General features: G+C 48.8%; 1 long non-coding RNA gene across 1 annotated transcript in view; it reads right to left on the reverse strand.

The window, feature by feature from the left end:
• The window catches only part of LOC140396106 (uncharacterized), a 201,192-nt gene extending 177,477 nt beyond the window's left edge, over positions 1-23,715 (reverse strand). Inside the window, exon 1 of the long non-coding RNA XR_011936452.1 lies at positions 23,601-23,715. This is a non-coding gene — a long non-coding RNA (uncharacterized lncRNA). The remainder of the gene's footprint in view (positions 1-23,600) is intronic.
• Positions 23,716-23,960: the final 245 nt, after the last annotated feature.

A 23,960-nucleotide genomic window follows, 5' to 3' on the forward strand; every position in this document is an offset into this window, starting at 1 on the left:
GTTTGAAGGAACATTTTGAGGAATTATTTACTGTTGCAGTATTTTCGGAGTTATCTTTGAAGTAAGGGGTGTTAAGAGATCCAATGTTTATTTAAGATGTTAAGTTGAGTTCATGGAATAAACATTGTTTCGTGTTTAATAACCAACGTGTCCATAATTGAAATCCCACCCCTAGGGAACAAGCTGTATGCTAGGAAAAGCAACAAATACATTAAAGGGGGAGGTTGGTTTAACTCCATGATACATTTTGGGGTTCTGAAAAAGCCTCGCCCATAACATTACTCTCTTTTTGATATAAGGGCTGAATTCCCTGCGTTTTGCGACCAGCAGCATTATATGCGATTGGTCAGATAATAGCATGCAATGGAAAAATAACGATTTGCGCCTAGCGATTTTCTCACCATGCTCCAGACATTTCCTGGTGTTGGCACTCAGAAGCACTGCCCCACCATAGAGGAAGCAGAGCTCATCCCAACCAAAGAACACCCACACCGTGGCCTTTAGAACACATCTGGTTCTCTGCCTCTCTTAGTAGAGGCCTCACCAGGCACTACCATCCCTCAGGATAACCGTCTGAATCCTCCTGGTGAGACTGGCAGTACTGACTGCCTCTGCCACTTCCTACTACGTGCTTGAGTCTGAGGCTCATGCTGGGGAAGAAGATGTCCCTCTCCTCATTGGCATTAAGCAGTGCGTCCACCTTGGACTCCTGAAATCATGGGGAAGGTATTCTCTGAGCCATTTTTGTGGCTGCAATGAAAGTAGTGAGTGGAGTGCTTAAAAACAGCTTCAGCTATCCGGCTCTTTAGTGCTAACTCCGGCCCCAATGGTTACACTGCTCACTGGGTTGGGAATTCCTTCCAATCCGTGCTGGCAGAGTTCTGGTCCATTTGCATGTTCTGAATCGTGGGATGAATAGCACCATGACGGAAAGCGTCATAGATCGCAGTTATATAAATGTGGTCACACCCAAGGTGCAGGCAGAGAAATGGGTGACCACCAGAAAGGGCAGGCAGTCAGTGCAGGAATCCCCTGTGGTTGTCCCCCTCTCGAACAGGTATACCCCTTTGGATACTGTCGGGGGGGATAGCCTATCAGGGGAAAACAGCAGCAGCCAGAGCAGTGGCACCACGGCTGGCTCTGATGTTCAGAAGGGAGGGTCAAAGCGCAGAAGGGCAATAGTAATAGGGGACTCTATAGTCAGGGGCACAGATAGGCGCTTCTGTGAACGTGAAAGAGACTCCGGGATGGTATATTGCCTCCTTGGTGCCAGGGTCCAGGATGTCTCCGAACAGGTAGAGGGCATCCTGAAGGGGGAGGGCAAACAGGCAGAGGTCGTTGTACATATTGGTACTAACGACATAGGCAGGAAGGGGCATGAGGTCCTGCAGCAGAAGTTCAGGGAGCTAGGCAGAAAGTTAAAAGACAGGACCTCTAGGGTTGTAATCTCGGGATTACTCCCTGTGACATGGGCCAGTGAGGCTAGAAATAGGAAGATAGAGCAGCTAAACACGTGGCTAAACAGCTGGTGTAGGAGGGAGGGTTTCCGTTATCTGGACCACTGGGAGCTCTTCCGGGGCAGGTGTGACCTATATAAGAAGGACGGGTTGCATCTAAACCGGAGAGGCATAAATATCCTGGCCGCGAGGTTTGCTAGTGTCACACGGGAGGGTTTAAACTAGTATGGCAGGGGGGTGGGCACGGGAGCAATAGGTCAGAAGGTGAGAGCATTGAGGGAGAACTAGGGAATAGGGACAGTGGGGCTCTGAGGAAGAGCAGATAGGGAGAAGTTGCTGAACACAGCGGGTCTGGTGGCCTGAAGTGCATATGTTTTAATGCAAGAAGTATTACGGGTAAGGCAGATGAACTTAGAGCTTGGATTAGTACTTGGAACTATGATGTTGTTGCCATTACAGAGACCTGGTTGAGGGAAGGACAGGATTGGCAGCTAAATGTTCCAGGATTTAGATGTTTCAGGCGGGATAGAGGGGGATGTAAAAGGGGAGGCGGAGTTGCGCTCCTGGTTCGGGAGAATATCACAGCTGTACTGCGGGAGGACACCTCAGAGGGCAGTGAGGCTATATGGGTAGAGATCAGGAATAAGAAGGGTGCAGTCACAATGTTGGGGGTTTACTACAGGCCTCCCAACAGCCAGCGGGAGATAGAGGAGCAGATAGGTAGACAGATTTTGGAAAAGAGTAAAAACAACAGGGTTGTGGTGATGGGAGACTTCAACTTCCCCAATATTGACTGGGACTCACTTAGTGCCAGGGGCATAGACGGGGCGGAGTTTGTAAGGAGCATCCAGGAGGGCTTCTTAAAACAATATGTAGACAGTCCAACTAGGGAAGGGGCGGTACTGGACCTGGTATTGGGGAATGAGCCCGGCCAGGTGGTAGATGTTTCAGTAAGGGAGCATTTCGGTAACAGTGACCACAATTCAGTACGTTTTAAAGTACTGGTGGACAAGGATAAGAGTGGTCCTAGGATGAATGTGCTAAATTGGGGCTAATTATAACAATATTAGGCGGGAACTGAAGAACATAGATTGGGGGCGGATGTTTGAGGGCAAATCAACATCTGACATGTGGGAGGCTTTCAAGTGTCAGTTGAAAGGAATTCAGGACCGGCATGTTCCTGTGAGGAAGAAGGATAAATACGGCAATTTTCGGGAACCTTGGATAACGAGAGATATTGTAGGCCTCGTCAAAAAGAAAAAGGAGGCATTTGTCAGGGCTAAAAGGCTGGGAACAGACGAAGCCTGCGTGGAATATAAGGAAAGTAGGAAGGAACTTAAGCAAGGAGTCAGGAGGGCAAGAAGGGGTCACGAAAAGTCATTGGCAAATAGGGTTAAGGAAAATCCCAAGGCTTTTTACACGTACATAAAAAGCAAGAGGGCAGCCAGGGAAAGGGTTGGCCCACTGAAGGATAGGCAAGGGAATCTATGTGTGGAGCCAGAGGAAATGGGCGAGGTACTAAATGAATACTTTGCATCAGTATTCACCAAAGAGAAGAAATTGGTAGATGTTGAGTCTGGAGAAGGGTGTGTAGATAGCCTGGGTCACATTGAGTTCCAAAAAGACGAGGTGTTGGGTGTTTAAAAAAATATTAAGGTAGATAAGTCCCCAGGGCCTGATGGGATCTACCCCAGAATACTGAAGGAGGCTGGAGAGGAAATTGCTGAGGCCTTGACAGAAATCTTTGGATCCTCACTGTCTTCAGGGGATGTCCCGGAGGCCTTACCTTTACAGGAGCAGCCCTTTGGATTTCGGCGGGAACCGGAAGTTCGACCTCTGGCAAGTCCCCCCCCCCCCCCCCCCCCAACCAATAAATTCTGGTGGAGAGGAAACCCGAGACACTACACGTGTAGTGTCTCCCACCCGCCCTCCTCCTCTAACCTAATAATAAGACCCATTGGTGTAAGGTAAGTGCCATATTATATTATTATATTATTAGCATTGTGCAGGTCAAGGATTGGAGGTGGAGGAGCAGTCTCTGTCAGCGAGAGAACCTGAGAACATCTCAGAAGGTAAGCAAGTGATTTTTACTTTTATACCTGTTTTTCAAATTGTGTGTGTCGGGGGGAAACTGAAGTGACATCACAGAAAAGCTGTGACCTGAGTGGCTGGTTGGGATTCTAACCTAAATTTTTTTGAGTATTTGGGAACTAATTAAACATAATAACTTAATTATAATTTAGAGGATATCTAAGCCAGAGATCGGAGAATATTATAGTTAGCTATCGCATTTCTATTAGAAATCTAGTGCTAGGAAACAGATAGTTGACAGTAACTTTGAAATTAAAAAAAAAGTATTTTAAAAAAAAGACAAATTTTAATTAATTGACGCAATGTCAGTTAGAGGGGTGCTGTGCTCTGACTGTGAGATGTGGCAGGTCCGGGAGGCTTCCAGCGTCCCGGATGGCTTCATCTGCAGAAAGTGCACCCAACTGCAGCTCCTCACAGACCGCATGGTTCGGTTGGAGCAGCAATTGGATGCACTTAGGAGCATGCAGGTGGCGGAAAGCGTCATAGATCGCAGTTATGTAAGTGTGGTCACACCCAAGGTGCAGGCAGAGAAATGGGTGACCACCAGAAAGGGCAGGCAGTCAGTGCAGGAATCCCCTGTGGTTGTCCCCCTCTCGAACAGATATACCCCTTTGGATACTGTCGGGGGGGATAGCCTATCAGGGGAAAACAGCAGCAGCCAGAGCAGTGGCACCACGGCTGGCTCTGATGTTCAGAAGGGAGGGTCAAAGCGCAGAAGAGTAATAGTTATAGGGGACTCTATAGTCAGGGGCACAGATAGGCGCTTCTGTGGACGTGAAAGAGACTCCAGGATGGTATGTTGCCTCCCTGGTGCCAGGGTCCAGGATGTCTCCGAACGGGTAGAGGGAATCCTGAAGGGGGAGGGCAAACAGGCAGAGGTCGTTGTACATATTGGTACTAACGACATAGGCAGGAAGGGGCATGAGGTCCTGCAGCAGGAGTTCAGGGAGCTAGGCAGAAAGTTAAAAGACAGGACCTCGAGGGTTGTAATCTCGGGATTACTCCCTGTGCCACGTGCCAGTGAGGCTAGAAATAGGAAGATAGAGCAGACAAACACGTGGCTAAACAGCTGGTGTAGGAGGGAGGGTTTCTGTTATCTGGACCACTGGGAGCTCTTCCGGGGCAGGTGTGACCTGTATAAGATGGACGGGTTGCATCTAAACCGGAGAGGCATAAATATCCTGGCCGCGAGGTTTGCTAGTGTCACACGGGAGGGTTTAAACTAGTATGGCAGGGGGGTGGGCACGGGAGCAATAGGTCAGAAGGTGAGAGCATTGAGGGAGAACTAGGGAATAGGGACAGTGTGGCTCTGAGGCAGCGCAGACGGGGAGAAGTTGCTGAACACAGCGGGTCTGGTGGCCTGAAGTGCATATGTTTTAATGCAAGGAGCATTACGGGTAAGGCAGATGAACTTAGAGCTTGGATTACTACTTGGAACTATGATGTTGTTGCCATTACAGAGACCTGGTTGAGGGAAGGGCAGGATTGGCAGCTAAACGTTCCAGGATTTAGATGTTTCAGGCGGGATAGAGGGGGATGTAAAAGGGGAGGCGGAGTTGCGCTACTTGTTCAGGAGAGTATCACAGCTATACAGCGAGAGGACACCTCAGAGGGCAGTGAGGCTATATGGGTAGAGATCAGGAATAAGAAGGGTGCAGTCACAATGTTGGGGGTATACTACAGGCCTCCCAACAGCCAGCGGGAGATAGAGGAGCAGATAGGTAGACAGATTTTGGAAAAGAGTAAAAACAACAGGGTTGTGGTGATGGGAGACTTCAACTTCCCCAATATTGACTGGGACTCACTTAGTGCCAGGGGCTTAGACGGGGCAGAGTTTGTAAGGAGCATCCAGGAGGGCTTCTTAAAACAATATGTAAACAGTCCAACTAGGGAAGGGGCGGTACTGGACCTGGTATTGGGGAATGAGCCCGGCCAGGTGGTAGATGTTTCAGTAGGGGAGCATTTCGGTAACAGTGACCACAATTCAGTAAGTTTTAAAGTACTGGTGGACAAGGATAAGAGTGGTCAGAGGATGAATGTGCTAAATTGGGGGAAGGCTAATTATAACAATATGAGGCGGGAACTGAAGAACATAGATTGGGGGCGGATGTTTGAGGGTAAATCAACATCTGACATGTGGGAGGCTTTTAAGTGTCAGTTGAAAGGAATACAGGACAGGCATGTTCCTGTGAGGAAGAAAGATAAATACGGCAATTTTCGGGAACCTTGGATGACGAGTGATATTGTAGGCCTCGTCAAAAAGAAAAAGGAGGCATTTGTCAGGGCTAAAAGGCTGGGAACAGACGAAGCCTGTGTGGCATATAAGGAAAGTAGGAAGGAACTTAAGCAAGGAGTCAGGAGGGCTAGAAGGGGTCATGAAAAGGCATTGGCAAATAGGGTTAAGGAAAATCCCAAGGCTTTTTACACTTACATAAAAAGCAAGAGGGTAGCCAGGGAAAGGGTTGGCCCACTGAAGGATAGGCAAGGGAATCTATGTGTGGAACCAGAGGAAATGGGCGAGGTACTAAATGAATACTTTGCATCAGTATTCACCAAAGAGAAGGAATTGGTAGATGTTGAGTCTGGAGAAGGGGGTGTAGATAGCCTGGGTCACATTGTGATCCAAAAAGACGAGGTGTTGGGTGTCTTAAAAAATATTAAGGTAGATAAGTCCCCAGGGCCGGATGGGATCTACCCCAGAATACTGAAGGAGGCTGGAGAGGAAATTGCTGAGGCCTTGACAGAAATCTTTGGATCCTCGCTGTCTTCAGGGGATGTCCCGGAGGACTGGAGAATAGCCAATGTTGTTCCTCTGTTTAAGAAGGGTGGCAGGGATAATCCCGGGAACTACAGGCCGGTGAGCCTTACTTCAGTGGTAGGGAAATTACTGGAGAGAATTCTTCGAGACAGGATCTACTCCCATTTGGAAGCAAATGGACGTATTAGTGAGAGGCAGCACGGTTTTGTGAAGGGGAGGTCGTGTCTCACTAACTTGATAGAGTTTTTCGAGGAGGTCACTAAGATGATTGATGCAGGTAGGGCAGTAGATGTTGTCTATATGGACTTCAGTAAGGCCTTTGACAAGGTCCCTCATGGTAGACTAGTACAAAAGGTGAAGTCACACGGGATCAGGGGTGAACTGGCAAGGTGGATACAGAACTGGCTAGGCCATAGAAGGCAGAGGGTAGCAATGGAGGGATGCTTTTCTAATTGGAGGGCTGTGACCAGTGGTGTTCCACAGGGATCAGTGCTGGGACCTTTGCTCTTTGTAGTATATATAAATGATTTGGAGGAAAATGTAACTGGTCTGATTAGTAAGTTTGCAGACGACACAAAGGTTGGTGGAATTGCGGATAGCGATGAGGACTGTCTGAGGATACAGCAGGATTTAGATTGTCTGGAGACTTGGGCGGAGAGATGGCAGATGGAGTTTAACCTGGACAAATGTGAGGTAATGCATTTTGGAAGGGCTAATGCAGGTAGGGAATATACAGTGAATGGTAGAACCCTCAAGAGTATTGAAAGTCAAAGAGATCTAGGAGTACAGGTCCACAGATCACTGAAAGGGGCTACACAGGTGGAGAAGGTAGTCAAGAAGGCATACGGCATGCTTGCCTTCATTGGCCGGGGCATTGAGTATAAGAATTGGCAAGTCATGTTGCAGCTGTATAGAACCTTAGTTAGGCCACACTTGGAGTATAGTGTTCAATTCTGGTCGCCACACTACCAGAAGGATGTGGAGGCTTTAGAGAGGGTGCAGAAGAGATTTACCAGAATGTTGCCTGGTATGGAGGGCATAAGCTATGAGGAGCGGTTGAATAAACTCGGTTTATTCTCACTGGAACGAAGGAGGTTGAGGGGCGACCTGATAGAGGTATACAAAATTATGAGGGGCATAAACAGAGTGGATAGTCAGAGGCTTTTCCCCAGGGTAGAGGGGTCAATTACTAGGGGGCATAGGTTTAAGGTGAGAGGGGCAAAGTTTAGAGTAGATGTACGAGGCAAGTTTTTTACGCAGAGGGTAGTGGGTGCCTGGAACTCTCTACCGGAGGAGGTAGTGGAGGCAGGGACGATAGGGACATTTAAGGGGCATCTTGACAAATATATGAATAGGATGGGAATAGAAGGATACGGACCCAGGAAGTGTAGAAGATTGTAGTTTAGTCGGGCAGTATGGTCGGCACGGGCTTGGAGGGCCGAAGGGCCTGTTCCTGTGCTGTACATTTCTTTGTTCTTTGTTGTTCTTTGACTGGAGACTAGCCAATATTATTCCTCTGTTTAAGAAGGGTAGCAAGGATAATCCAGGGAACTACAGGCCGGTGAGCCTTACTTCAGTGGTAGGGAAATTACTGGAGAGAATTCTTTGAGACAGGATCTACTCCCATTTGGAAGCAAATGGACGTATTAGTGAGAGGCAGCATGGTTTTGTGAAGGGGAGGTCGTGTCTCACTAACTTGATAGAGTTTTTCGAGGAAGTCACTAAGATGATTGATGCAGGTAGGGCAGTGGACGTTGTCTATATGGACTTCAGTAAGGCCTTTGACAAGGTCCCTCATGGTAGACTAGTACAAAAGGTGAAGTCACACGGGATCAGGGGTGAGCTGGCAAGGTGGATACAGAACTGGCTAGGTCATAGAAGGCAGAGAGTAGCAATGGAAGGATGCTTTTCCAATTGGAGGGCTGTGACCAGTGGTGTTCCACAGGGATCAGTGCTGGGACCTTTGCTCTTTGTAGTATATATAAATGATTTGGAGGAAAATGTAACTGGTCTGATTAGTAAGTTTGCAGACGACACAAAGGTTGGTGGAATTGCGGATAGCGATGAGGACTGTCAGAGGATACAGCAGGATTTAGATAGTTTGGAGACTTGGGCGGAGAGATGGCAGATGGAGTTTAATCCGGACAAATGTGAGGTGATGCATTTTGGACGGTCTAATGCAGGTAGGGAATATACAGTGAATGGTAGAACCCTCAAGAGTATTGAAAGTCAAAGAGTTCTAGGAGTACAGGTCCACAGGTCATTGAAAGGGGCAACACAGGTGGAGAAGGTAGTCAAGAAGGCATACGGCATGCTTGCCTTCATTGGCCAGGGCATTGAGTATAAGAATTGGCAAGTCATGTTGCAGCTGTATAGAACCTTAGTTAGGCCACACTTGGAGTATAGTGTTCAATTCTGGTCGCCACACTACCAGAAGGATGTGGAGGCTTTAGAGAGGGTGCAGAAGAGATTAACCAGAATGTTGCCTGGTATGGAGGGCATTAGCTATGAGGAGCGGTTGAATAAACTCGCTTTGTTCTCACTGGAACGAAGGAGGTTGAGGGGAGACCTGATAGAGGTCTACAAAATTATGAGGGGCATAAACAGAGTGGATAGTGAGAGGCTTTTCCCCAGGGTAGAGGGGTCAATTACTAGGGGGCATAGGTTTAAGGTGAGAGGGGCAAGATTTAGAGTAGATGTACGAGGCAAGTTTTTTACGCAGAAGGTAGTGGGTGCCTGGAACTCGCTACCGGAGGAGGTGGTGGAAGCAGAGACGATAGTGACATTTAAGGGGCATGTTGACAAATACATGAATAGGATGGGAATAGAGGGATACGGACCCAGGAAGTGTAGAAGATTGTAGTTTAGTCGGGCAGCATGGTCGGCACGGGCTTGGAGGGCCGAAGGGCCTGTTCCTGTGCTGTACATTTCTTTGTTCTTTGTATTAATGGAAAAGTGAATTGTACGCTGTTCATTGGCAGTGGAAACAATTGGGGCTGAACATTCCGGTTGCGCCTGCCGCAAGATCGCCACCGACGGCACGAGAACTATGTAAAGGTCCGTTGACCTCGGGCAGGAATTTAGGTCTCCAGGCGGGCACAACCAAAAAAATCCCACCCTTTGGGCTTGAGTTTTGTGTTTGTGCCATTAAATCACGCCCTTAGTCTCACAAACACAGAACGCAACTCAAAACCTGTTTGGGGCTGTTTAGCACAGGGCTAAATCGCTGGCTTTGAAAGCAGACCAAGGCAGGCCAGCAACACGGTTCAATTCCCGTAACAGCCTCCCCGAACAGGCGCCGGAAAGTGGCGACTAGGGGCTTTTCACAGTAACTTCATTTGAAGCCTACTTGTGACAATAAGCGATTTTCATTTCATTTCATTTTCATTTCTAAAGCTACAGGCCGGGATTCTCCGATCCTGCGCGCAAGTTCTGACACTGGCGTCAAAAGCGGCGCGAGCGACTCCGGCGTCAAAGGGCCTCCAGTCCCAGGCATTCACCCCTTCCTAGGGGGCTAGAACGGTGCCAGAGTGGTGACCGCTGCTCCGGCGCTCGAATGCCGCGCGCCACAGCCGGCGTAGGTACGCGCATGTGCGCCATGGCCGGCGTGGGTCCGCGCATGCGTGCCATGGCTGTTGCGGGTATGCGCATGTGCACCACGGCCGCCACGGATCCGTGCATGCGCGTGGGTTGCCAGCTCCGTGCCAGCTTCTGGGCATACGGCGAGCCCTACAGGGGCCCGGCATGGAGAAACATGGGCCCCCCAGTAGGCCCTGATCGCGGGCCTGGCCACCGTGGAGGCCCCCCCGGAGTCGGATCCCGCCCGCTCTTCCACCAGGACGGCCCCCGCAGCCAGAACTCCCAGGTCCGCCGGGTCATACGTAACCCACGCTGGCGTGACTTGGCTGAACTCGGCGGCCACTCGGCCCGTCGAGGCGCGGAGAATCGCCGGGGGGGGGGGGCACTTTCAACGGCCCCCGACCAGCACGGCGACGACCCCACGGGCGCGATTGCCGCCGATTCTCCGGTCGGCGGGCTGGCGTCGGAGTGGCATGGCGCGATTCTCGGGCCCCCGCAGATTCTCCGACCCGGTGCGGGGTCGGAGACCCCCGGCCACAATCATTTTATTTCTGGTTTGTTTACTTCATGGTTTTTTTCCCCTTCTGTCAGGCTCCCCGGGCTTTCAAAACATTCCCAGTCCTCAGACTTGTTACTGTATTTTTGCTTTGCAACATTATAAGCCTCATTGTTTAATCTAACACTAATAGTGGTATAAAATACAGGAAGCAGCAGGTCAGGCAGCATTTATGGAAAGACACAGAGTTTACATGCCAAATCCAATATCTTCTAGTTCATCTTAAGAGGAATGGAGTCAGTGACTGGGGAGTTTGTGGTGGGGACTAAGCCAAAGGCCCTTTGGAGATGGGGGTAAGAGACAGACAGGCTAGAAAATAAGGATGAGCTGAATCTTTGACAGCTTCCTGACGCATTCCCAGCAGATCTGAAGGTTCAGTACCAACAAGATAAAAGCTGCGTGTCCCACAACAGTCCTGTGGAAGGGTTCCCTCCATACCAATGGCCCCACCTGCTGTGGACTTCATTCTAATGTTCACAGAGGGAATCAGACATGAATTCACATCCATTTTGTGTGCCCTGAAATCGTCGAATGCTTCTGACACTTTGCTGGCCTACTGCTCATCCAGTGTTGCAAATTGGTCTCTGCAATGTCTGGAAAATTGAGGCCAATAGCTTCAGTCTCATCAGAGTTTAGTCACAGAGAAAATGCTACTCCTCTGAAAGTGGATCTCGGGACAAGCAGCATGGAAAGATCAGAAACAGTGAAATATGTTGAATGAGGTGGTGAGGAGAGTTGGGAGTCATTAATCTAACATATCTGTGAATATTTTGAGAAATGATAGGGGATCAAGGATAGATTTTTGGGGACTTCCAGAGGCACTTATGAGTGGGAAGAGAAGCCATTACAGGCGAGGTTCTAGCTACGATCGGATAGATAGGAATAGAACAAGACAACCCCACCCAGTTGGAAAACAGGATGATGGTGCTATCAACTGTGTTAATGACTGCAGATAGATCAATAAGGGTGACAAAGGATGGTTTATGGTGGTTATGGTCACATGTTATTGAATTTCAATGCTGAAGCACGAAGGAAACAAGATTGAAGGGGTACATGTATGGAGTTGCTGAAAATATGGAATATAGTTCTGGAGACGACAATACATTGAAGGACTTTGAAGAGAGCAGAAAGGTTGGAGAGGGCACAATTCTTCAGAGCAGAGACATGAAAGTAGCCCATCACTCATATCAGATAGTTGAAAAGAATCATAGAATAGAATCCATACAGTGCAGAAGGTAGCTATTGCAGCCAGTTAAAATGGCTAACTCCCGATTTAGAACGGCGAATGGAAAAGGCTGATGGGAAAATCAGCCAACAGGACTAAAACAAGCAGCTGCAGGTAAAACTGTATATTCGCCTCTGGGAAGGCCAGACAGGATCGATACCTGCAGCCATCAGCATAACAAAACACCAGCCATCTGAATACTAATTAGCAATCCCCGGGAACAATGTGCAACAAATTAGACACACAATGCCAACCCAGATTTTTCGGCGCCAACAGGAGCCTACACAAAGAGAGGTGAACGACCACCCCAAAACCGCCCATCGATCAAGGAATCACTCCAGCATTGGAGAATATCGAACCAAGTGATTGGGACGAAGTCCAATCACTTGGAACCAGGTACAGGGTCCGCCCTGAAAGGCGAGAAGCCCCTGGGGACTATAAGAATAGAGTCCAAGTTCAAATCGACCCTTCTTCACCCTGCTGCAACCCTTGCTGCCTTCTGCTGACCTTATAGAACATAGAACATAGAACAATACAGCGCAGTACAGGCCCTTCGGCCCACGATGTTGCACCAAAACAAAAGCCATCGAACCTACACTATGCCATTATCATCCATATGTTTATCCAATAAACTTTTAAATGCCCTCAATGTTGGTGAGTTCACTACTGTAGCAGGTAGGGCATTCCACGGCCTCACTACTCTTTGCGTAAAGAACCTACCTCTGACCTCTGTCCTATATCTATTACCCCTCAGTTTAAAGTTATGTCCCCTCGTGTCAGCCATATCCATCCGCGGGAGAAGGCTCTCACTGTCCACCCTATCCAACCCCCTGATCATTTTGGATGCCTCTATTAAGTCTCCTCTTAACCTTCTTCTCTCCAACGAAAACAACCTCAAGTCCATCAGCCTTTCCTCATAAGATTTTCCCTCCATACCAGGCAACATCCTGGTAAATCTCCTCTGCACCCGCTCCAAAGCCTCCACGTCCTTCCTATAATGCGGTGACCAGAACTGTACGCAATACTCCAAATGCGGCCGTACCAGAGTTCTGTACAGCTGCAACATGACCTCCCGACTCCGGAACTCAATCCCTCTACCAATAAAGGCCAACACTCCATAGGCCTTCTTCACAACCCTATCAACCTGGGTAGCAACTTTCAGGGATCTATGTACATGGACACCTAGATCCCTCTGCTCATCCACACTTTCAAGAACTTTACCATTAGCCAAATATTCCGCATTCCTGTTATTCCTTCCAAAGTGAATCACCTCACACTTCTCTACATTAAACTCCATTTGCCACCTCTCAGCCCAGCTCTGCAGCTTATCTATATCCCTCTGTAACCTGCTACAGCCTTCCACACTATCGACAACACCACCGACTTTAGTATCGTCTGCAAATTTACTCACCCACCCTTCTGCGCCTTCCTCTAGGTCATTGATAAAAATGACAAACAGCAACGGCCCCAGAACAGATCCTTGTGGTACTCCACTTGTGACTGTACTCCATTCTGAACATTTCCCATCAACCACCACCCTCTGTCTTCTTTCAGCTAGCCAATTTCTGATCCACATCTCTAAATCACCCTCAATCCCCAGCCTCCGTATTTTCTGCAATAGCCTACCGTGGGGAACCTTATCAAACGCTTTGCTGAAATCCATATACACCACATCAACTGCTCTACCCTCGTCTACCTGTTCAATCACAGTCACAACCGCTCAAATCGTATGTCTTACTTCAACGCTCGCTACGAGATAGGCGCTCCTAGCTATTGATCTGTACCAGCTTCGAATCCCGCAGGCTCAGAACCCATACGAAAGGCCAATAGTTTCCCTGACCTGGTGGGCCAATTCCAAAGTTATGTATTGGCCTGTTAGTTGTAGGAAGTAGCTTAGAAGTAGAATTTATGCATAAGCATTGATTACTGTATATAATAAATGTGCGTTGATTTAATTCTTACTAAGCGGTGGATTATTGATCATTACTCGGACTTGAACCACGTGGCGGTATTAGAAAGATACCTGGCGACTCAAGAGCAAAGGTGATAGAACAGAGCAATTAAATAAGGCTAAAGTTAGCAGCAACATTTGGCGACATCCTGACGGGACCCGATCTAGAAGTGGAAAACCACTCCGGGAGAACCCAAGAATTTGAATTAGAAATCTAATTGGAAACAGAAAATCACAAGTGTTCAAGCAGTTCTGATCAATACTCATAATTCGGAAGTGTGTGTATGCATGCGTAACTAACAGGGCTATAAGGTAAAACTGATAGATTTTTGTTGCATCAAAACTGTCGGAAGTTTGTATATCGGAAAGTAGCGAAAGCCGTACCCGTATTTACAGCTCCGCCTTAGCTCCCCTGTTCCAAATTTAGAAGAGGCATTCGGATAGGCAAGATGGCAATGCAGGCAATGCAGCGCCTCATGAACCCTGTGGAATTTGCGGTCGCAGCGACCAGCAGCAGTAGAATGGGACAATGTCCCATTTGGGAGGAAGAAATCAGGTAATATCTCAAAGGGAAAGGATGGCCCCTTTGGAATGATTTCTGTGATAACGAGGAATCAGGTCCCGGGAGTATAGGACATACTTGGTGGGAGAACCTGAGCGAGATCCACAAAAAGAGCTTGGGAAAAGCTCGCAAGCCGATGGCAATCGTGTCCTGTTTAGCACAATTGCAAGGCACAGAGGAGGTTGTTAAGACGCTCCGCAAGGAAGTTGAGGGCATACACCGGATGAGTAGGGTCGATGTAAGCGAAGTAGAAAAGGAGAATATGGAATTGAGGAGGAAATTGGCAGCAAAAGATGGAGAGGTGGGTGACGCCAAACGGGCTCACCAGTCTTGTCTGGCGCATTTAAGCAGTTTCCAGTCTCAATACGAAAAGGCCTATCAGGACACGCAACATGCAGTCCTGGTAAGAGAAGAAACAGAAAAACAGAGAGACATTACAGAAACAGTGTAGTTATCTCAAGGAAGCATTAAGAGCACTCCATGCTGCCACCACAGAACAAAGACAAAGCATCTTAGACCACGCCAAGTGCCGGAAGCAGAATGCAGAGCAATCTGGGGCAGCACGGTAGCCTTGTGGATAGCACAATTGCTTCACAGCTCCTGGGTCCCAGGTTCGATTATGGCTTGGGTCACTGTCTGTGCAGAGTCTGCACATCCTCCCCTTGTGTGCGTGGGTTTCCTCCGGGTGCTCCGGTTTCCTCCCACAGTCCAAAGGTGTGCGGGTTAGGTGGATTGGCCATGATAAATTGCCCTTAGTGTCCAAAATTGCCCTTAGTGTTGGGTGGCGTTACTGGGTTATGGGGATAGGGTGGCGGTGTTGACCTTGGGTAGGGTGCTCTTTCCAAGAGCCGGTGCAGACTCGATGGGCTGAATGGCCTCCTTCTGCTCTGTAAATTCTATGATAATCTATGATAATCGCTGCTTTCTGTTCAAAAAGGTTTTCAGGAAACCTTTGGGGAAAAGTTAGATCAGGAAGACGGCCCTGATTGGGAAGAGTTAAACGAAACAGCGCAGAGATATGTTCAGGGAACATGTGCGCAGGGAAAGCCACAAAAGAGAAGAGCGCCCCAACCCCCCACACAGCAGATAGTTCAAGCTCCAATGAACCCTGTAACCACCCACCGCAGAGCCATAGTAGACGACACGGAATTTCTATATTCCACCCCCTTAACAGTGACCCAATTACGGGACGCGTGCAAGAAGATCACACCGTTCCCCCCCCCCCCCCCCCCCGCCTCAGACACCCACCAGTTCTTTGCCACAGTTAGACGTCAGGCGAACATGTACGGCCTGGATGAGCGAGAGCATGTAAAGCTCATGGTTTTAAGTATAGATCCGTCAGTAGCAGCAGCCCTTCCTGACCCACAGAATGTAGGAGGAGGCACCCTTGCAGAAATGTATACCGCGATCCTGGTTGCGATCGGGTATAACCGGGGTGACCCCGTAGATGGCCTCAATAAATGTAGGCAGAAGAAATCTGAGCGCCCCACAGCGTTCGCTGGACGCCTGTGGATTCACTTTGCAGCAGTCTTTGGAGACGTAGACCGTGCCAATCTGTCCCCAGGCAACATGGCCAAATGGACCCGCACCCTTATCTCCCATGCCACAGAAACAGGACAGAAAGCCTGTACGAGTTATGATCCCTCAGAGGAGGCCCATAACGAGAAGTGGGTAATGAAAAGATTGTCCCTTGTTTGGGAGCAATCTGTTCAAAGTAAACCCGCAGTTAAGAATACCGAGGAAAAACAGGCCACCGCAGATATGCAGGCAGTAAAAACAACACACCAGAACCCCGCATGGATGAATGGGGGAAAGCGAAGCCCCCCACCCAAGTCACAGGAGTGTTACAACTGTGGACAGTTGGGACACTTCGCAAGCGAGTGCTATGCCCCTAAAAAGCCACAGAGAGCCCAGCAGACGGGCACTCTGAGTAAGAAAAGACAGAGCCCATTCATAGCGTTAGCGCCCATTCGGATCAGACGGACTTGACCGGAACGGACTGACAGTGTTCGGGCTCCCCCAGTTGGGTCTGCGACACCCTTTAGGATAGGTCAGGACGACCAGTAGTTGCAGCGAAAATTCGGGGACAGCCCATCGAATTTCTCTGGGACACAGGAGGGTCCCGCACCACAATATATTCCTCCACCATGTTCCAAAAAGACACGTGGCCCACTACAGCCACTATCACCCTCAGTGGCTTTACAGGCCACTCACAGCAGGGACACATCACAGCCCCTGTCCCCATTCAAATTGGTAACATCACCACCAAGCACCCCGTGGTTTTAGTTGACCTACCCCACACAGCAGAACACATCCTGGAAATTGATTTCATGAATTCCCACAACTTATCATTCGATCCAGTCAACCAGTGTGTCTGGAAGATGGCGAAATCCGCAAGAGCCCCCGCAACGCTCAACATAGGAGAGTATATGAACAAAATTAGCGCAGTAGGCGAATTTTGGTTCACCCGACCACGCTTAGTACGGACAAGCAGGTTAGGGCAGTCCTGTTAAAGAACAGGGCAGCATTCGCGACCCACAAGCACGACTGGACGGATGACTGGCTCCGTATAAATAACAGGACCTGACCCTAGACCCCAGAAACAGTACGGATTTCCCCTAGAGGCAGAGGGAGAAATCTTAAAAGTAAGAGAGAGCTTATTAGAGCAGGGCGTACTTCGATCAGTAGCCTCCACTAATAATGCCCCAATTTAGCCAGTGAGAAAGCCCGACGGATCATGGCGACTGACCACTGATTATCAGGAACTCAACAAAGTCACCCCCACGGCAGCCCCCACAGTAGCAACAAGTCCCGAGACCATGCTCAAGCAGGGACTCAATTCCCGCTACTTCACAGTTTTGGACATCAGTAATGGATTCTGGTCCATTCCATTGGCAAAGGCGTGCCAGTACAAATTTACCTTCACCTTTAAAGCACAGCAGTACACGTGGACATGCCTGCCACAAGGATTCTACAACTCCCCCTCCATTTTCCACCGACAACTGGCAAATGGATTAGCAAAGTTTTCTCGCCCCGAATGTCAGGTACAGTGCGTAGACAACCTACTACTGCAGACAGACACCAAGGACAAGCGCATTGAGCTTCTGTCCGAATTGCTGGAACTATTACATTCAATTGATTGTAAAGTCAACCACAAAAAGGTCCAGACTTTGGAAGAAAAAGTGATATATTTGGGAACAATTATCACGCACGGTAAACGTGAGATCGAGCATAAAATGATTGCTAAATTGCCCCTTCCCCAGAACGTTTCAGCCCTCCGGTAGTTTTTAGGACTGGTTGGCTACTGCCGAAACCACATTGATGGTTTCGCCAGCAAGGCAGCGCCCCTCTCAGACCTCCTAAAGAAAGGAGCCCCCTGGGAATGGCTTCCGCAGCATACGGATGCTGTGGACTCTTTAAAACAGGCACTCATAGCAGCCCCCGCACTACAGGTTCCAGACCCGCTTTCCCCTTACGCCATAGAAGTAGCGACCACAGGCCGCACCCTTTCGGCCGTGTTCCTCCAGGAACGGCACGACCAGTTAAGGCCCGCAGCTTATGCCTCCAGACTTTTAGATGCTGTGGAGCAGGGATTTTCAGCCTGTGAGAGGTACCTGCTCGCAGTTTTCTGGGCGGTCCAGTATTTTTCGTACATTACCCGACTGAACCCCATCACAATTCTCACCGAACACACCCCCACCCAACTTTTACTGGATGGACGACTCAAGGACGGTACAGTAAGCCAAATAAGAGCAGCCAGATGGACCCTTCTCTTGCAGGGACGGGACATCACTGTGAAAAGGACAAAGACACACACCTACTTAGCCGACAATTTACAGTACCCCGGAACCCCCCATGAATGTGAGATTATCTCTCCACACCACAACACAGGCCCCTTTATTGCTAAAACACCCCCCAGAAAGATAGGTAATTCAACTCAGAGCCCCCTGCACACGGACCATTAAGATCTATGTGGATGGATCTTCCACAGTCTTGGATGGGCAGCGCATAACAGGTTGCGGTATATATGTCGAGGAGGCGCAGGGACGCGCCCTCGAGGAAATATCGTTAAAACTACCCGGACACTTAGGCGCGCAGGCAGCAGAGCTCGCGGCAATTGCATATGTAGTTGAGCACCCAGATTCCTTCCCCAGCCCAACAGACATATACTCGGACAGCCTCTATGTCTGTAACAGCCTCACGGAATTTCTGCCCCTGTGGGAAGCAAGAGGATTTGTTTCCGCAGACGGAAAAGCCCTCCCCTCAGCCCCATTGCTCCGTCACATTTTAGAAAAAGCCCAGAACAGGACTTTTGGGATCATCAAAGTCCGCAGCCACCATCGTTCCTCCCCCCCTGGAAATGTAAAAGCCGACGCACTGGCTAAGGCAGGTTCCCGACATGGGTATTTGTGGACACCCCCCGAAAGCACACCAGTGAGTGCAGTTCAGGTCTCACAGACAAAGATCGAGGATCTAGTAGAGGCCCAGAAGCAGGACAGCAATCTCACGGAGATTGTAAAAGGCAAGTATCCAGCATCCTACGAGAGGTTTAGAAATACACTGACCACACATGACGGTGTGGTGTTAAAGGACACCCTTTATGTGGTTCCTGAACAGGACAGGAATCAACTGGTTTGTTTGTTCCATGTCGGTCATGGACATCAGGGAATCGATCCCACTACTAGTTTAAACTAATGCAGCAGGGGCATGGGAACCTGGATTGTAGTTTTAGGGTACGGGAGAATGAGAGTATAGAGGTCAGGAGCACAGATTTGACGTCGCAGGAGGGGGCCAGTGTGCAGGTAGGTGGTTTGAAGTGTGTCTACTTCAATGCCAGGAGTATACGAAATAAGGTAGGGGAACTGGCAGCATGGGTTGGTACCTGGGACTTCGATGTTGTGGCCATTTCGGAGACATGGATAGAGCAGGGACAGGAATGGATGTTGCAGGTTCCGGGGTTTAGGTGTTTTAGTAAGCTCAGAGAAGGAGGCAAAAGAGGGGGAGGTGTGGCGCTGCTAGTCAAGAGCAGTATTACGGTGGCGGAGAGGATGCTAGATGGGGACTCTTCTTCCGAGGTAGTATGGGCTGAGGTTAGAAACAGGAAAGGAGAGGTCACCCTGTTGGGAGTTTTCAAATAGTCCCCAAATAGTTCTAGGGATGTAGAGGAAAGGATGGCGAGGATGATCCTGGATAAGAGCGAAAGTAACAGGGTAGTTATTATGGGAGACTTTAACTTTCCAAATATTGACTGGAAAAGATATAGTCCGAGTACAATAGATGGGTCGTTTTTTGTACAGTGTGTGCAGGAGGGTTTCCTGACACAATATGTTGACAGGCCAACAAGAGGCGAGGCCACGTTGGATTTGGTTTTGGGTAATGAACCTGGCCAGGTGTTGGGTTTGGAGGAAGTAGAGCACTTTGGGGACAGTGACCACAATTCGGTGACGTTTACGTTAGTGATGGAAAGGGATAAGTATACACCGCAGGGCAAAAGTTATAGCTGGGGGAAGGGCAATTATGATGCTATTAGACGTGACTTGGGGGGGATAGGTTGGAGAAGTAGACTGCAAGTGTTGGGCACACTGGATAAGTGGAGCTTGTTCAAGGATCAGCTACTGCGTGTTCTTGATAAGTACGTACCGGTCAGGCAGGGAGGAAGGCTTAGAGAGAGGGAACCGTGGTTTACCAAAGAAGTGGAATCTCTTGTTAAGAGGAAGAAGGAGGCCTATGTGAAGATGAGGTGTGAAGTTTCAGTTGGGGCGATGGATAGTTACAAGGTAGTGAGGAAGGATCTAAAGAGAGAGCTAAGACGAGCAAGGAGGGGACATGAGAAGTATTTGGCAGGTAGGATCAAGGAAAACCCAAAAGCTTTCTATCGGTATGTCAGGAATAAGCGAATGACTAGGGTAAGAGTAGGACCAGTCAAGGACAGGGATGGGAAGTTGTGTGTGGAGTCTGAAGTGATAGGCGAGATACTAAATGAATATTTTTCGTCAGTATTCACTCAGGAAAAAGATAATGTTGTGGAGGAGAATGCTGAGACCCAGGCTATTAGAATAGATGGCATTGAGGTACGTAGGGAAGAGGTGTTGGCAATTCTGGACAGGCTGAAAATAGATAAGTCCCCGGGGCCTGATGGGATTTATCCTAGGATTCTCTGGGAGGCCAGGGAAGAGATTGCTGGACCTTTGGCTTTGATTTTTATGTCATCATTGGCTACAGGAATAGTGCCAGAGGACTGGAGGATAGCAAATGTGGTCCCTTTGTTCAAAAAGGGGAGCAGAGACAACCCCGGCAACTATAGACCGGTGAGCCTCACGTCTGTAGTGGGTAAAGTCTTGGAGGGGATTATAAGAGACAAGATTTATAATCATCTAGATAGGAATAATATGATCAGGGATAGTCAGCATGGCTTTGTAAAGGGTAGGTCATGCCTCACAAACCTTATCGAGTTCTTTGAGAAGGTGACTGAACAGGTAGACGAGGATAGAGCAGTTGATGTGGTGTATATGGATTTCAGTAAAGCGTTTGATAAGGTTCCCCACGGTATGCTATTGCAGAAAATACGGAGGCTGGGGATTGAGGGTGATTTAGAGATGTGGATCAGAAATTGGCTAGCTGAAAGAAGGTGGTGGTTGATGGGAAATGTTCAGAATGGAGTTCAGTTACAAGCGTACCACAAGGATCTGTTCTGGGGCCGTTGCTGTTTGTCATTTTTATCAATGACCTAGAGGAGGGCGCAGAAGGGTGGTTGAGTAAATTTGCAGACGACACTAAAGTCGGTGGTGTTGTCGACAGTGTGGGAGGATGTAGCAGGTTACAGAGGGACATAGATAAGCTGCAGAGCTGGGCTGAGAGGTGGCAAATGGAGTTTAATGTAGATAAGTGTGAGGTGATTCACTTTGGAAGGAATAACAGGAATGCGGAATATTTGGCTAATGGTAAAGTTCTTGAAAGTGTGGATGAGCAGAGGGATCTAGGTGTCCATGTACATAGATCCCTGAAAGTTGCCACCCGGGTTGATAGGGTTGTGAAGAAGGCCTATGGAGTGTTGGCCTTTATTGAGGGATTGAGTTCCGGAGTCAGGAGGTCATGTTGCAGCTGTACAAAACTCTGGTACGGCCGCATTTGGAGTATTGCGTACAGTTCTGGTCACCGCATTATAGGAAGGAAGTGGAGGCTTTGGAGCGGGTGCAGTGGAGATTTACCAGGATGTTGCCTGGTATGGAGGGAAAATCTTATGAGGAAAGGCTGATGGACTTGAAGTTGTTTTCGTTGGAGAGACGAAGGTTAAGAGGAGACTTAATAGAGGCATACAAAATGATCAGGGGGTTAGATAGGGTGGACAGTGAGAGCCTTCTCCCACGGGTGGAAATGGCTGGCACGAGAGGACATAGCTTTAAACTGAGGGGTAATAGATATAGGACAGAGGTCAGAGGTAGGTTCTTTACGCAAAGAGTGGTGAGGCCGTGGAATGCCCTACCTGCAACAGTAGTGAACTCGCCAACATTGAGGGCATTTAAAAGTTTATTGGATAAGCATATGGATGATAATGGCATAGTATAGGTTAGATGGCTTTTGTTTCGGTGCAACATCGTGGGCCGAAGGGCCTGTACTGCGCTGTATCGTTCTATGTTCTATGTTCTCCACGCTAACCCCCAGGACGACTACGTGGTGTACCCCAACGGCTGACAAGGTACGGTCTCCCTACAAGACCTGGCGCCCACCGGATCCCCACGCACACCCCAGCCACCAGTCCCACCCTCCCTCCCACCGGTGCACCTTACAGGAGGATCGGTCCTTCCGCCGGCCCCGTCTAGGCTCCCCCACCCACCGATGCACCCCACAGACGCTCCCTTCCCAGGTCAACCATTTTCCCCACCAGCTCCGTCTAGGAGTGTTGAAGCTGCCACAGAGATCGAGGCCACGCTCCCAGAGCCACAGAAGCCCGAGCCTCCACCGGCGTCACCAGCAAAGTTTTGACGATCACAGAGGAAGACCAGGGCCGCCGATTGACTGATTGCCTCATTTTAAAGTGTATATAGTTAATTGTGAATCTGTAAATAGTTACAAAACGCTGTACGGAGGTATTACGGTACCTCCATAACTATAATTTCTACCACGTTACCATGTTGTAATATCAAGCCACCACCGCCGCCGGACTCTTTTTTAACAGGGGGTGAATGTGGTAGGCTGTGTCGAGGTATTACGGTACCTGGTAATGCTGGAACACCATTGGTAGATATTGTCCGTTTCCTATTGGTCAAGCTGTATGGTAGCTCCACCCTGAAAGGCGGGGTATAAGAGCCGTGCCGCCCCAGCCGCCTTCTTTCCGTACCTGAGCTGCTGGGGGAAACATCTACCTTATTAAAGCCTTCAGTTGGACTACAACCTCGCTTTAGTGGTCATTCATCGTGCATCAGGGGGTTTTGTGCTCTTTTGGGCGGTCCTTAAAACCTAAGGACCGCCCAAAAGAGCACAAAACCCCCTGATACACGATAATTCGGCAGACTTTGGTCATTGCCTTCGATCTGAGCCAATAAAGGGGCGGGTGCCATGATGGCTGGCCGTGTCCTAAGCGGTCATTGATCTTGCTGTTTATGCTTCCGGAGTAAAAGGAGTGGCGCCGATGTGTCTGAAATTGTATTGGTTACCTGAGTCCTTTGTCTTAGGGAAATGGGTCATTAGAATGCAAATCGGCTGGGGGTTTCAATACTGTCTGGTTCTCTGCTTACAAATATACATTCAGGCTCTGAGCCTGCCTGAATCTTGTCTTGGCCATATTTCCCTTGAGTCTTTGCAAATGTCCATGTTTCTTTGCAAGTGGCCAACCCAAATGGCTACAGAATGGCCTCCTTCTGCACTGTATGTTCTATGTTCTATATGTTCTATGTTATGTGGCAATAAAGGGCTATGTTCCTATGTTTCTGCAGTTATGTTTTGTTAGAAGATATTTTGAAGCATAACAAGATGTGGATAGTGTGTCTTGCTGCAGTGTGGGAATGTGTGTTAAATGATGAATCAGTTGTAATGTAGTGTGAGTATTCTGATGTGTAACAGACTGTGGAAACTCTGTAGTGTGCAGACATTGCACAGGTCAGTCATATCATGCCATGTGCTCTCCACCTAACCACAGGCTCTTTCCTCTTTTCCTGCTAATTCTTCCTCCTGAGGCGTTTGGCTTGGCAGTTTGTCAGTGGTAGTTTTCCATTGCCTGAGACTCTCAGGGAAAGGCCCCAATTAAACCTCATTCTACCAAATCCAGCCTGTTGCCATTATTCTGATCCACACGCTGGCCATCTAAGCTAACCAGCCCCCTATGGGGACATTTTCCCTGATATATTTATAGCCTGAAATTCCACTGTCTATCTGTTTTCATGTGTAATGCTGTTTCCAATTGCAAGGAACCATCTCTACCCACTTTGACACCCCTCTTGCAGCACCATCTCTAGTCAACAATCAAGGTCCAAGACTGAGGGCGGGTTGGAATAGAATCAATGACAAGAGAATGGAGTTGGTGGCATCAGTCTTTCCAACGTTAATTTGTAGGCAATTGCAACTCTTCCAACAACATCTGACAACACCGCTTCTGTGGAGGGGACAAGATTGGGATTGAGGAGTGGGATTTACAATCAAAGAACAAGAAACAAAGAAAATTACAGCACAGGAACAGGCCCTTCGGCCCTCCCAGCCTGCGCCGATCCATATCCTTTATCTAAACCTGTCTTCTATTTTCCAAGGATCTACTTTCCTCTGTTCCCCGCCCGTTCATATATCTGTC

This window comes from Scyliorhinus torazame, chromosome 19 (genome assembly GCF_047496885.1).
Source record: "Scyliorhinus torazame isolate Kashiwa2021f chromosome 19, sScyTor2.1, whole genome shotgun sequence".
NCBI lineage: Eukaryota > Metazoa > Chordata > Chondrichthyes > Carcharhiniformes > Scyliorhinidae > Scyliorhinus > Scyliorhinus torazame.